General features: G+C 43.7%; 1 protein-coding gene and 1 pseudogene across 2 annotated transcripts in view; one reads left to right on the top strand and one right to left on the bottom strand.

The window, feature by feature from the left end:
• The window catches only part of LOC311121542 (NACHT, LRR and PYD domains-containing protein 3-like), a 220,119-nt gene that overhangs the window by 73,757 nt on the left and 131,750 nt on the right, over nt 1-14,612 (bottom strand). The gene's annotated exons all lie outside the window — the stretch shown is intronic.
• On the top strand, nt 9,875-11,939 carry LOC311121540 (NLR family CARD domain-containing protein 3-like; annotated as a pseudogene). The gene is made up of 2 exons: nt 9,875-9,887; nt 9,997-11,939. The product of its transcript is annotated as an NLR family CARD domain-containing protein 3-like (transcript).

The following is a 14,612-nucleotide window of genomic DNA, read 5'->3' as shown; positions in this document are numbered from 1 at the left end:
TGTTAGACGATGGTGACACATACAGTATATATCAATGAAAGAGACTAGCCTGCTGGCCTTACTGGTGGATAGGAACATTAGCCCAAGCTGTTTAGGAGGGATATCACACCTGGCACAAATGTTTGTCTAGTTCTGTTTTTCCTGCCGGGGGGTGCCCTATACCTGCACCCAGAGGGGAGTAGTTCAAAGTTCAGGTACGGGGGTGGCTTGGGTCTAAAATGTTTTTGTGAGCCTTGCTGAGGGCTCTGAACTTAAAGATCTCATCACCTTGCTTGCTGTGGTGATAATCCTTCTCAGCATATTTTTCTGTCTGACAGTGGCATTGCCAAACCAACAAAAAATGCAAAAAGTTTAAATACTAAGATTTGTAAAACACAGTCAGTATAGTATAGTTAACATTAAAAGATCCCAGCTTTTTGAGAAAGTACAGTCTCTGTTGACTCTTTTTGTAAATCAGGTCTGTAGATTTACTTTACTGAAGTTTATTGTCTAAGTGGACAGTCAGATATTTGTATTCCTCTACAATCTCTATGTTCTGACCTCTGATAGATGTTGCAGAAGTGGGTGTTGTTCGCTTCCTGAAGTCTATCTATGCACATCTCTTTGATCTTGTTGGTATTGAGGACCAAGTGTGATTCATCACACCATCCTACAAAGTCATTTAGTGCTGGGCCATGACAGAGGGAGGCCGTTCCTTCTCTTGCTAGAACAAAAATGGTACCTGCCGCGTGCCGACCCAGTAGCAACAAACCTACCGATTCTACTTGTAGAATAGCAATGCTTGTCAGTGGCCAATAACTTGACTTTGAGCCAGTCAGAGAGCACGAAACCCCATGTGGGGGAGCCAGCAATTATTTATTTTTAAAGAGGGCATTTTCTGCGTACATCCACAGATGAGCCAGTCACACTTCATATGCAATGTAGGCTATGGGATGGTAGCTAGATAAGTGCACAGACGCAATGCACACAACACTAAATACTTCCTCCAAGACAGCTAACCACTGTAGTTAGTATTGCCATTATAATTAAATCACAATGGATTAGATAGTTTGCATTAAACAGCTGCCTGTGTTAGCTGCCTAGTTAGTGCAATGTCCTTAGCTAGCTAGCTATGTTGTGCTAGCTAGCGAATATGCTAACATTAACTAGTTAGCTAAACATTTGGCTATGGGCTGGCACTGGCAATATGGGATTATGGAGAGTGCCTTAAATTGTTTCTTCATCATCTTGCTAGGTAGTTATCTAGTAGTGGCCATCTGGCTAGTATCAACAAGGGCTTTGTACAAAATAACGACATTAGCGCAGATAACTTGGAATCTAGACCATAAGCAATACGCATATATATGCATTGTCAAACAACGCTACTACCACCTTCTGGTTTGGAGTATTTTAACAAGGCTGAGTGGCTGACGACTTCCAAGGTCTTTGCTGTGTGAACAAATACAGTGTGAATACATTAGTGAATACATAAAATATGTATTCACTAACTGTAAGTCGCTCTGGATAAGAGCGTCTGCTAAATGACTAAAATGTAAATGTAAATGAACACATAAGAGATTGACTGCCGACACTGTTCAGAGGTGCTAAGTACTAAATAAAGGTGAAATAAAAATAAATAAAAAACTGTCGGCAGGCAAACGTTTGACAATCCAACCGGTGTGTCTGAGCTTTTAGAGGAGGGGAGACACCCTTCTGTGCGTCTGTCACAGCTGAAGACTAACACAGAGGAAGAGGGCTGTTGGTCTGAGAGGAGGAGTGAAAAGGAAGGTAGGGGGAGAGATCAGGGCCTAAAGTGCTTAACAGTCCAGAGAGAGGAGTGTGAGAAAGCCATCAAGGAGACCACACCTCTGTTAAAATGAAGAAGCACCAGTAACTACAACCACAACCCCCTCTGCTTCCTCCCCTGGCCCCTCTCTACTATCCCCTCATTACCACTGGTGGTCCTGGAGGTAGAGCTCAGTGTTGCCAGATTGGGTAGTTTCACACCTAAAAGAAATGCGATGCAAGAAACATACAAATCCCGCCCACCCAGCTCACAGAGAAATCTGTTAAAATGTGGCTACTTTTTAGTGGATTGGGCAGGATTTTGGTTCTGATTGTGCTAGAAAGTGGCAATAGAATCTGGCAACACTGGTAGAGCTATACCGGCCTTGGGGTGGGGAAGAAAGCCTCCGAGCAGCCTCCAAGTATGCTTTTATATTTTCCTTTAAGTGGAAAACATCAGATTTGTTCATGTTTAGCCTCTGGAAGACTATACATAGACTGAAAACTCAGAATGGATCCTGCTGAACAACTAGCAGTGAGTAATGATAGGATGTGTCAACAGAACACTGAGGGATAGAGAGCAACTGGACATGCCTAGCTCTGGAACACAGTCCTAGTGGTGCTAGGCTTCTTCACTGGTTTATTTAGCTCTTAATGAAAGAAGAGAGAAGACAACGGAGGGAAAGACAAACAGAGAGGAAAGAGAAGGGGAAGCTGCTGGTACTTTGGGAGACGATGATGAGTTTGCTGAGGTGCCAAGATAATTCACTGTAGAACAGTAGAGGACTCCCACATACTCCCGCATAACTGACAGATCTCTGCTGCTAAGAGAGGCCCACACTCTCATACAGAGAGTACACACATAGAGCGTGATTTACCCTTTGGAGTCATGCACCGTATACCCTGACTGCACATGTACATATGCACGCACGCACACACACACGCACACACACAGACAGAACTGATTTACTGGCTCCCTGAAGGCCTGATAAAACACTGTCTGCATGACCTCACTTCCTGTTGCTGCAGCCAGCGGGAGGATGGATAGACATTAACCCGCTGAGTGGTAGAGGAGATGAGGACACATACAAACACATTTCCACTCAGGGTGTTTTACTGGCTGGGAATCTGCCCCCCTGACCTTTCCCGTGTCATGCTTTAGGGGAGGTGGTCTGATCCTGACCTGTGACCCCCACATTGGCCCTCGAACAAATTAAATAAATTTGTCCTTGGGGGTTAATAATGTTTTCCATCCTATCTATCTATATATAAGTTATAAAATTGAACCTCAACTCTCAGTCTCAATTACAGTTCCAGCAAGTTTAAGAGTGATGTCTGACGTGATGACATCATGAGGTTTTCCAACTTCTATCCCTCGTCGCTTAAATCATCCTTCAATTTGAATTCATCTTAAATAATTGTTTGCCCGCTGATGTCTGCCTTTAAATTATAGTATGGCTATATAGGAAATGCCTTTTTGGAAGTGAACCCCATCACATTTACATTACATTTTAGTCATTTAGCAGACGCTCTTATCCAGAGCGACTTACAGGAGCAATTAGGGTTAAGTGCCTTGCTCAAGGGCACATTAACGTCATTTAGCAGACGCTCTTAGCCAGAGCGACTCACAAATTGGTGCGTTCACCCTATAGCCAGTGGGATAACCACTTTACAAGCTTGTGGTGTAAAGCGAGTTTTAGAAGATACATTTTCAGTGGACAACTTTCTTCTTTAATCGGTGCAATGTGCCGAGGAGTGAGGAAATACCTGGCCACAATTCCTGGCAAGCCCTGGGAGAATCTACTTCCATATGGACCATGACTTCAGATCAGTCCTTAGCAAAGCTGCACTGTTGAAAATGGTCAGACGGTAATTACTACGAATGGCTTCTTCAAACAGGTAAGATGACAGAGGTACCGGGAGTCCAAGGCCAGACTCAGCGAGATGACGGAGCACGTGGCACCCTATTCACATTGAACTACTTTTGACCAGTGCATTATATAGAGAATAGGGGGTTGTAGGAGCTATTCATCATGTTTGTGTTCTATTGATTTAATCCCTATATTTACCTGTTTAGCACCTGACTGCCCCGCTGATTTACATTTCCCCCCCATTGAATATATAAAAGGCTGCCAGGTGAATGAGAAAATTAGCTGCAATTTTTAAAGGAACCGGTTGACTTTGTCTTTTAGCTAGCTAGGTCTTTTAAATTTGCAAAAATAAAAATAAAAAGACACAATTGATGAAGGACGATGATTATGAAGACTAAATACATAAAATGTAAATGTTTGAGGACAGGGTTTTGTTCTTTCTGGATTCCACTAGAATGACGCTATTAGAGATCTCGCACATGAAGCCCTACCTAGACTGCAAGTGCCGGCATTGTTTCCTCTGGTCTAAAATAAAATATCGCAATGCCCCAGGGCAGTGATTGGGGACATTGCCCTGTGTAGGGTGGCGTCTTTCGGATGGGATGTTAAATGGGTGTCCTGACTCTCTGTGGTCACTAAAGATCCCATGGCACTTATTGTAAGAGTAGGGGTGTTAACCCCGGTGTCCTGGCTAAATTCCCAATCTGGACCCTCATACAATCATGGACACCTAATTAATATTAATAATAATAATATGCCATTTAGCAGACGCTTTTATCCAAAGCGACTTACAGTCATGTGTGCATACATTTTTTTGTGTATGGGTGGTCCCGGGGATCGAACTCACTACCTTGGCGTTACAAGTGCCGTGCTCTACCAGCTGAGCTACAGAGGACTCAGTGTAATAATTGATGGAGGAGTGGGAGCAGGAGAGGTGGCCAGAGAGGTGTCCAGAGAGGGATGGATGAGAGGGGGCAGGAGAGTGGGCCAGAGAGGGATGGAGGAGAGGGGGCAGGAGAATAGGCCAGAGAGGGATGGAGGAGAGGGATGGAGGAGTGGGAGCAGGAGAGGTGGCCAGAGAGGGATGTAGGAGAGGGGCCAGGAGAGTGGGCCAAAGAGGGATGGAGGAGAGAGGGCAGGAGAGTGTGCCAGAGAGGGATGGAGGAGTGGGAGCAGGAGAGGTGGCCAGAGACGGATGGAGGAGAGGGGGCAGGAGACAGCCACTGATGAGGGATGAGGGGGTAAGAGCAGTGTTGCTCATCGGAGGCGTGTACCACTGACACATACACACACACACCAGAGGAGGCTGGTAGGAAGAGCTATAGGAGGATGGGCATATTGGAATGGCTGGAATGGAATAAATGGAACGGTATCAAACACATCAAACATATGGAAACTCTTCCATTTATTCCATTCCAGCCATTACAATGAGCCTGTCCTCCTATACCTCCTCCCACCAGCCTCCTCTGACACACACGTATACATAAACACACTAGGCATTCATGCACCTAAGGGTATTCTGTTGATGCCTCTCTCTCTCTCTCTCGTTGCATCCAATGGCAGTGTACGCGATAAGCGAATGCAAGGAGCTGCTTGTGGATTTGCCATCTCTAACGCAGTTCCACCTCCGATTTGATAGAATCTAGCCCTTCACATTGCATTATCCAGTAACCACATCAACCTTTAATCCACATCTTATACTTTTCTCATATTTTGTGTGTTCTTTCTTCCATATGGGAATGAATGCTGACAAATAAATGCTCATATTATTTTATTGATGAAGTATTCCACTAAATGAAAGAAGATAGAAATGAACTTTTGACCAATGCTAGCTGATAATATTTACTCTTCTATATGCGTTGTGTTCTTACATCTTCTTCAGTATGAGGTCTGGGATGTACACCATGTGATTTTCTTTGCCATATGCCTTTTTCAACAGCTTTTCTCTTTCTTTCTCCCTCTGTTTCTTTTCGTTATAGTTCCTTGCCACCTCGTCCAGGTGGGCTTTCACCCTCTCCTTATTCTTCCTCACTTCTTCCTTACTCTCTGCTTTTCTAGCTCTGAGCAGTTCTTTTACTTTGTTCTTCTCCAACAAGTCTCTTTCTTTCCTCTCCTTTTTCTCCTGCTTTGCCCTGACTCTCTGGGCGCGTTTAGTTTCCATCTGAAAGAGAAAGTCCATACATGTTGGTCAGTGATCTGAAATATTATTATTACTCCTTCTCTAGCATGCAGTCAACTTAATCTGTTGAATCTGATAGTATAACCATTAGGAGGTGACTTATGACCTCCCTGAACTGTGACTGGTTAAATGGAGTACTGTACCTGTGCCTGCTCTTGCTCTCTGAACCTCAGGACAGTCTGCATCTGGTACAGCTTTATGTACGCCTCCTTCATCCTCTCCACCACATCCCTCTGCTCTATTGCCCATCTCTCTTTGTCCCTTTGCATTTTCTCAATTTCACTACTCTTTCTCTCCCGCTCCTCTGTAATCTTCCAGTTCTCCTTCTCCATCTCTCTCTTTTCCATCTCCCATCCCTTCTTCTCTTGTCCATTCAGGCACAGAATCCTCATCTTTTCTCTTTCCAGAGCCTCTATCGCTCTCTCCTTCTCTCTCAGCTCAATTATCCACTCCTCTGCTGCCTGCATGCTCCTCCTCTTAATCTCCTCCTTCTCCTTCATCCATCTTTCCCCCCGTTGATCCAAGAGGCTTCGTAGGCCAGCCTTGGCCTTGGCCCATCTCCCCCTGTCCTCCTTCCAGGCTACTAGGGTCTGATTCCTCTCCTGGTCTGCTTTGGCCAAAGCTGTCTCCAAACCATTTCTTATGAGGTTCCATCCATTCCTCTCTCTCACCCTCTCCTTCCCCACCCTTTCATTCTCAGCTAACAGTCTCTTCTTGTTCTCCACTGTCACCTTCCATAACTTGGCCAAGGACATCTTCACCTTTGATATCTTGTCCACCATTGTTTGTTTGTCGGTCGCTGCGCTTTCTCTCTGTTTGTCCATCACCTCTCGCTGCCTTTCATTCTCAGCTAACTGCCTCGTGTTCTCCACGGTCAACTTCCCTATCTTGGCCAAGTGCAGTATGTTCTGCACCTTCAGCTTTGCCATCTTGAGCTCCATCTTTTTTCTGTCTGACACTGCGCTTTCTCTCTGTTTGTCCGACACCTCTCTCACCCTTTCATTCTCAGCTGACAGCCTCGTGTTCTCCACGGTCAACTTCCCTATCTTGGCCAAGTGCAGTATGTTCTGCACCTTCAGCTTTGCCATCTTGAGCTCCATATTTTTTCTGTCTGACACTGCACTTTCTCTCTGTTTCTCAAACAACTCTCTCTCCAGCTTCCATTGGTAGCAGTTTACCTCAATAGAAGCCTCAGTCTCCCTTATCTGTCTCAGCAACTCTTCAATTAGCATTTCTCTTTCTTGCTCTGGTTCCACCCTCACCTTGTTGACTTCCTCCAACACCTCTCTCTGCAGCTTCCACCGGTAGTGGTCTACCTTGTTACAAGTCTCAATCTCCTTTCTCATTCTCAGCAGCCCCTCCATTTCTCTTTGTCTTTCTATCTCTCGTTCCCCCCTCATCTTGTTGCCTTTCTCCATCTCCTCACTTTCAGTCATCTCTTTCTCCATCTCAATGACTTCTCTCTGCATCAATATGTATGGAGAAACATGTATTCCTTATTTTTTTTATTTTGTGTGAATCTTTTCCATGTCATTTTCTTAAAACTGTCTGGCCATGCCAGTTTTCCAACTTCAGTTACCTTCAGGCTAACTGGTATAATTTATTAAATGGTAATAAGTAGGCCTACCTTCACTGATTTCCTTAGAAGTCAAACACTTTTACACATTATTATGTTCTAACTCACCTCTCCTCCGCGATGTCTGTCCACTTATGAAGATTTAAAAAGATATACACTTGAGTAGTTATGGTGTGGTGAATGGATATGCTGGTTGTTTTCTTTGGTTTGGAACTTGTTGTAGCCAAGTTCTAATTCCAAATTCTATGGTTGTAGCCTAGCTTAATTGTTGAGTCATAATGAGATTGGAATGTTGGCTTGAATTCTGTATTATGGACAAAAATCCCAGAATTCTGAAGATTTTAGAATTATATTTAAAAATTATTGTCTGTCATACATTCTATATACATCATTCTAGCCCTTGGATGCTCTCTCAGAGTTATAAGTCTTATATTCTCAGCCCAAAAGAAATTTGGTCTATTTCAAAAATATTCAAAATAAGGATTACTTTGTAAGTATTGGTTGTCATGGTGCCGTGAGGAAGCCTAGGCAGAGAGCTCTGTTAATATGTGACCGACCCCCCCCCCCCCCCCCCACCCCCCCCCCCCCCCCCCCCCCCCACACACACACACACACACTCACTTAAAGACCTTGAAGTTTGGTTTGGAAACAACATCACTATTTGTCCTGGCAATGAAGGTCTGTCTTCTGGAACACTCATGAAAAAAGAGAATGGTTTTCGTTTAAGTTGTCCACTTTAAAAACCCTTCAGCTTCTTCTCGCTGAGTTGCTTGAGGACACGGTAGCGCTGTGGCGAGGAGGCACAAGATAGGTCCTTAAAATAACATAACTAAGGCTACTTAACACTGTAGAAACTCTGGAATCACACTTTGTTGGCATAAAGACACCCACAATCTCTCCTTCTATCTCGGTACATTCTGTGTTGCACCAACGAGTGTTCAGTCCTTGCACACCATATAATGGAGGGTGTCATTCCAAAATACCCCTTCGCTGCATTGAACCTGCTAATTACCGAGACAGTTGAACGTTAAAATGATTGAGAATGACTTTCACCACTAAATAAACTTCCACAGTTTGACAAAGACACATCAGGGGAAAACAGCTACTCGTATTAAAAACCTTTCATTATGGCAATAGCTATTTGCTGCAGTGACTGAGAGCCAATTGAGGCCCAGTATTCTCAGTGCTTCTGGGGCCTGTGCAGTGCAGGTGAATGGTGTGCGTGTGTGTATGTGTGAAATGTAGGATTGTCTGAGCACAAACAGAGCTACTTATTTTGGCAACGCATGTGGTCCTCTGTAGCTCAGCTGGTAGAGCACGGCGCTTGTAATGCCAAGGTAGTGGGTTCGATCCCCGGGACCACCCATACACAAAAAAAATGTATGCACGCATGACTGTAAGTCGCTTTGGATAAAAGCGTCTGCTAAATGGCATATTATTATTATTATAAGCAGAGTTAGCAAACAGCTTGAGTGATGAATGACAGGCTGCTAGGAGAGGCAGAGAACCCAAAGATCCTTCCTCACTCACACTCCCAGAAAAAGCTTTTGAGTTGCTGTGGATCCAGTGGTTTGTGTGTGTGTGTGTGTGTGTGTGTGTGTGTGTGTGTGTGTGTGTGTGTGTGTGTGTGTGTGTGTGTGTGTGTGTGTGTGTGTGTGTGTGTGTGTGTGTGTGTGTGTGTGTGTGTGTGTACTCCCTGGATGAGGAGATGTAATCTCATGTTTTGTCCACAGAAACCAACAGGAGAGCTCAGAGTCAGAGATTCTCAGTGGTCAGTCTTCCCTGAGTCATCAAACAGACCTGGCCTCCATATTCAGTGTATGTGGTCCTGTTATGTACATTTGTTTTTGTTTACCTCAAGTAAAGTTGATCTGTCAATCATTCATTCATGTGTTAATGAGAAAGCATTTATTCTCTTGCTTAACTTATTTACTTGATTTATTTCAGTTGCTTGAAGAGAATATTATGACATTTGTGAAGAAGGAGCTGAAGATGTTCAAGAGGATTCTTAGTCCAGAACTCCCAGAAGGCTTTGAGAGTCAGAAGCAGGATAAGGAAGTGGTGGATGCTGAAGATGAGAAGCAGGAGAGCAGTGCCAGAGAGGGGGCTCTGAAGATCACACTGCTCGTCCTGAGGAAAATGAATCAGAAGGAGCTTGCTGACACACTGGAGAAAAGTAAGAGCTGTCTGCCTCATGTTGAATGCTGTTTTAGAACATTTAAAAGCTGTAGCTAAAGTACAGCTAAAGTAGCTGTGTAACTCAATGATATTGTAGCAGCCTTAACACAACACCTAGTGACCTCATCAAGTAGCAGCAGGGATGTGTTGTGTTGATTAATTTAGAGAGAGAGAGAGAGAGAGAGAGAGAGAGAGAGAGAGAGAGAGAGAGAGAGAGAGAACATTAATGACACCATCAGTAATACCAAAAAAATATATATATAATCAGTCACTCCAGTGTGGAATGCATTATTAAAACATTTACAGATGTATACAGTCAGTTAAGATAATACATTATTATAATTTAAACTTTATAACACAGTTTTACAAAACTGTAGGCATTAAATCAGACGTAATATTAATATCCTCTGTGTTATTTCTTCATTCAGATGAGCTTGCTGTGATTTGCCAACGTGAACTCAAATCTAATCTAAAGAAGAAGTTTCAATGTGTATTTGAGGGGATCGCTAAACAAGGAAACCCAACACTTCTCAATAAGATCTACACAGAGCTCTACATCACAGAGGGTGGAACAGGAGAGGTCAATAATGAACATGAGCTGAGACAGATTGAGACAACAACCAGGAAACAAGCAAGACCAGAGACTGCAGTCAAATGTAACGACATCTTCAGACCCTTAACTGGACAAGACAAACTTATCAGAACTGTGCTGACAAAGGGAGTCGCTGGCATTGGAAAAACAATCTCTGTGCAGAAGTTCATTCTGGACTGGGCTGAAGGAAAAGCAAATCAGGATGTCCAATTTGTATTTTCATTCCCTTTCCGGGAGCTGAATTTGATGAAAAAGGAAAAACACACTTTGATTGAACTTCTCAATCACTTCTCAGTGGAAACCAAAGAATCAAGAATCTCCAACTATGACAAGTACAAAGTTCTGTTCATCTTTGATGGTCTGGATGAGTGCCGACTGCCCCTAGACTTGCAGAAGAACAAGATCTGTTGTGACGTCACAGAGTCAACCTCAGTGGATGTTCTGCTGACAAATCTCATCAAGGGAAATCTGCTTCCCTCTGCTCTCCTCTGGATAACTACCCGACCTGCAGCAGCCAATAAGATCCCTTCAGTGTGTGTTGACCAGGTGACAGAGGTACGAGGGTTCAATGACCCACAGAAGGAGGAGTACTTCAGGAAGAGATTCAGTGATGAGGACCTGGCCAGCAGAATCATCTCACACATAAAGACATCAAGGAGCCTCCACATCATGTGCCACATTCCAGTCTTCTGTTGGATTTCTGCAACAGTCCTTGAACACATGTTGAGTACAGACAAGACAGAAGAGATGCCCAAGACACTGACTGAGATGTACACACACCTTGTGGAGTTTCATACCAAACAGAAGAATGAAAAGTATCTTGGGAAAGAAGAGACAGGTCCACACTGGAATAAAGAGAGCATTCTGTCACTGGGAAAACTGGCTTTTCAACAGCTTGTTGAGGGCAATCTGATTTTCTATAAAAAAAGACCTGAAAAGGGCTGGCATTGATGTCAATGACGCATCAGTGTACGCAGGATTTTGCACACAGATCTTTAAAGAGGAATATGGGCTGTACCAGGACAAGGTCTACTGCTACGTGCATCTGAGCATTCAGGAGTTTCTGGCTGCTGTATATGTGTTCCTCTCATTCATCAACAACAATGAGAATCTAATGGCCGAACCTCAATCAACCAGGAACTTTTTTGCACTGTTCAGAGACAAGCCTGAAGTTACTTTGTACAAGAGTGCTGTGGATAAAGACTTACAAAGTGAGACAGGAAACCTGGACCTTTTCCTCCGCTTCCTTCTGGGCCTCTCACTGGAGTCCAATCAGAAGTACTTACGAGGTCTACTGACAAAGACAAGAAGCAGCTCACAGAGCCATGAAGAAACAGTCAATTACATCAAGGAGAAGATCAGGGAGAATCCCTCTCCAGAGAGGTGCATCAATCTGTTCCATTGTCTGAATGAACTGAATGACCATTCTCTAGTGGAGGAGATCCAAAGCTACCTGAGATCAGGAAGTCTCTCAGAAGAAGTACTGTCACCTGCACAGTGGTCAGCTCTGGTCTTTGTGTTGCTGACTTCAGAAAAGGAGCTGGATGTGTTTGACCTGAAGAAATACTCCAGATCAGAGGAAGGTCTTCTGTGGCTGCTGCCAGTGGTCAAAGCCTCCAGAGCTGCTCTGTGAGTACATAAAATGACATTTAAGTACTAATCATCAGGAAGAAATATTCAGTTTAGAGAAATATATGTATTATTGAAAAACATATTGAATCAATGCATTGATGTTCACATTAGTATAACAATATGACCATACAATTCTAGGAGATGGAAGATGAATCTATATGTTGTTTAAGAGAATAAACCAAATGCATCTGCCATTGTCCTTCTACACTACTGGTGTTAAATTAAGAGTGTGTTTGTGAAATCATGATGATCTCTTTGCAGGCTGTCAGGCTGTGGAGTCACAGAGGAAGGCTGTGCTTCTCTGGTCTCAGCTCTGAAGTCAAACCCCTCACACCTGAGAGAGCTGGATCTGAGTAACAATGACCTGAAGGATTCAGGAGTGAAGCTGCTCTCTGCTGGACTGGGGGATCCCCACTGCAGACTGGAGACTCTGAGGTCAGTATTCCTGTATCACTCAATGACCACACACACACTGGACACACTCTGGACACACACACACACACACACACTGGACACACACACACACACACACAAACACACTGGACACACACACACACACACACACCCACACACACACTGGACACACCCCCACTGGACACACACACTGGACACACACACACACATACTGGGCACACACACACAAAAACACAATGGACACACACACACACTGGACACACACACACACACACACACACACACACACACACTGGACACACACATACTGGACACACACACACACATACTGGACACACACACACACGCTGGACACCCCCCCACTGGACACCCCCACTGGACACCCCCCCACTGGACAACCCCCCACTGGACACCCCCCCACTGGACACACAATGATTAATTTAGAAACATGTTATCTATTGTTAATAATGATACATTCATTCATTTATTTACAGTACCAGTCAAAAGTTTGGACACACCTACTCAGTCAAGGGCTTTTCTTTATTTTTACTATTTTCTACATTGTAAAATAATAGTGAAGACATTAAAACTATGAAATAACACATATGGAATCATGTAGTAACCAAAAAAGTGTTAAACAAATAAAATATAGAATTAGCCACCCTGTGCCTTGATGACAGCTTTGCACACTCTTGGCATTCTCTCAACCAGCTTCACCTGGAATGCTTTTCCAACAGTCTTGAAGGAGTTCCCACAAATGCTGAGCACTTGTTGGCTGCTTTTCCTTCCCTCTGCCGTCCGACTCATCCCAAACCATCTCAATTGGGTTGAGGTCGGGTGATTGTGGATGCCAGGTAATCTGATGCAGCACTCAATCACTCTCCTTCTTGGTCAAATACACAGCCTGGAAGTGTGTTGGGTCATTGTCCTGTTGAAAAACAAATGATAGTCCCACTAAGCCCAAACCAGATGGGATGGCGTATCGCTGCAGAATGCTGTGGTAGCCATGCTGGTTAAGTGTGCCTTGAATTCGAAATAAATCACAGACAGTGTCACCAGCAAAGCACCCCCACACCGTAACACCTCCTCCTCCATGCTTTACGGTGGGAACTACACATGCCGAGATCATCCGTTCACCCACACCGCTTCTCACAAAGACAAGGCGGTTGGAACCAAAAATCGCCCATTTGGACTCCAGACCAAAGGACAAATGTCCACCTGTGTAATGTCCATTGCTCGTGTTTCTTGGCCCAAGCAGGTCTCTTCTTATTATTGGTGTCCTTTAGTAGTGGTTTCTTTGCAGCAATTCGACCATGAAGGCCTGATTCACACAGTCTCCTCTGAACAGTTGATGTTGAGATGTGTCTGTGACTTTGAACTTTGTGATGAATTTATTTGGGCTGCAATTTCTGAGGCTGGTAACTCTAATGAACTTATCCTCTGCAGCAGAGGTAACTCTGGGTCTTCCATTCCTGTGGCGGTCCTCATGAGAGCCAGTTTCATCATAGCGCTTGATGTTTTTTGCGACTGCATTTGAAGAAATGTTCGAAGTTCTTGAAATGTTCCGTATTGACTGGCCGTCATGTCTTAAAGTTATGATGGACTGTCGTTTCTCTTTGCCTATTTGAGCTGTTCTTGCCATAATATGGACTTGGTCTTTTACCAAATAGGGCCATCTTCTGTATACCCCCCTACCTTGTCACAACACAACTGATTGGCTCAAACACATTAAGAAGAAAATAAATTCCACAAATTAACTTTTAAGAAGGCACACCTGTTAATTGAAATGCATTCCAGGTGACTACCTGATGAAGCTGGTTGAGAGAATGCCAAGAGTGTGCAAAGCTGTCATCAAGGCAAAGGGTGGCTATTTGAAGAATCTCAAATATAAAATATATTTTGATTAATTTAACACTTTTTTGGTTACTACATGATTCCATATGTGTTATTTCATAGTTTTGATGTCTTCACTATTATTCTACACTGTAGAAAATAGTAAAAATAAAGAAAAACACTTGAATGTGTAGGTGTGTCCAAACTTTTGACTGGTACTGTATATATACATATATGAATTGATATGGCAGGATTCAGGACTCTGATGTATCTGAAATTGTTGAAAGAATATATTTTCACACCAAAGAATAGCAGTGTGGTTTTAATATGATTTGACTCTTTGCAGGCTGTCAGGCTGTCTAGTCACAGAGGAAGGCTGTGCTTCTCTGGTCTCAGCTCTGAAGTCAAACCCCTCACACCTGAGAGAGCTGGACCTGAGCTACAATCACCCAGGAGACTCAGGAGTCAGACTGCTCTCTGCTGGACACTGCAGACTGGAGAAACTCAAGTATGTAGAGGGTTTATGTCAATATTCACAGTGTGTTTGTGTGTGTGTGTTCATTGTGTGCACTT

The sequence above is a fragment of the Coregonus lavaretus genome, assembly GCF_964263955.1.
Source record: "Coregonus lavaretus genome assembly, contig: HAP1_SCAFFOLD_483, whole genome shotgun sequence".
NCBI classification, from domain to species: Eukaryota; Metazoa; Chordata; class Actinopteri; order Salmoniformes; family Salmonidae; genus Coregonus; species Coregonus lavaretus.
Note: the sequence above shows the minus strand (reverse complement) of the source record. Positions and strands in the feature narration are given on the sequence as shown.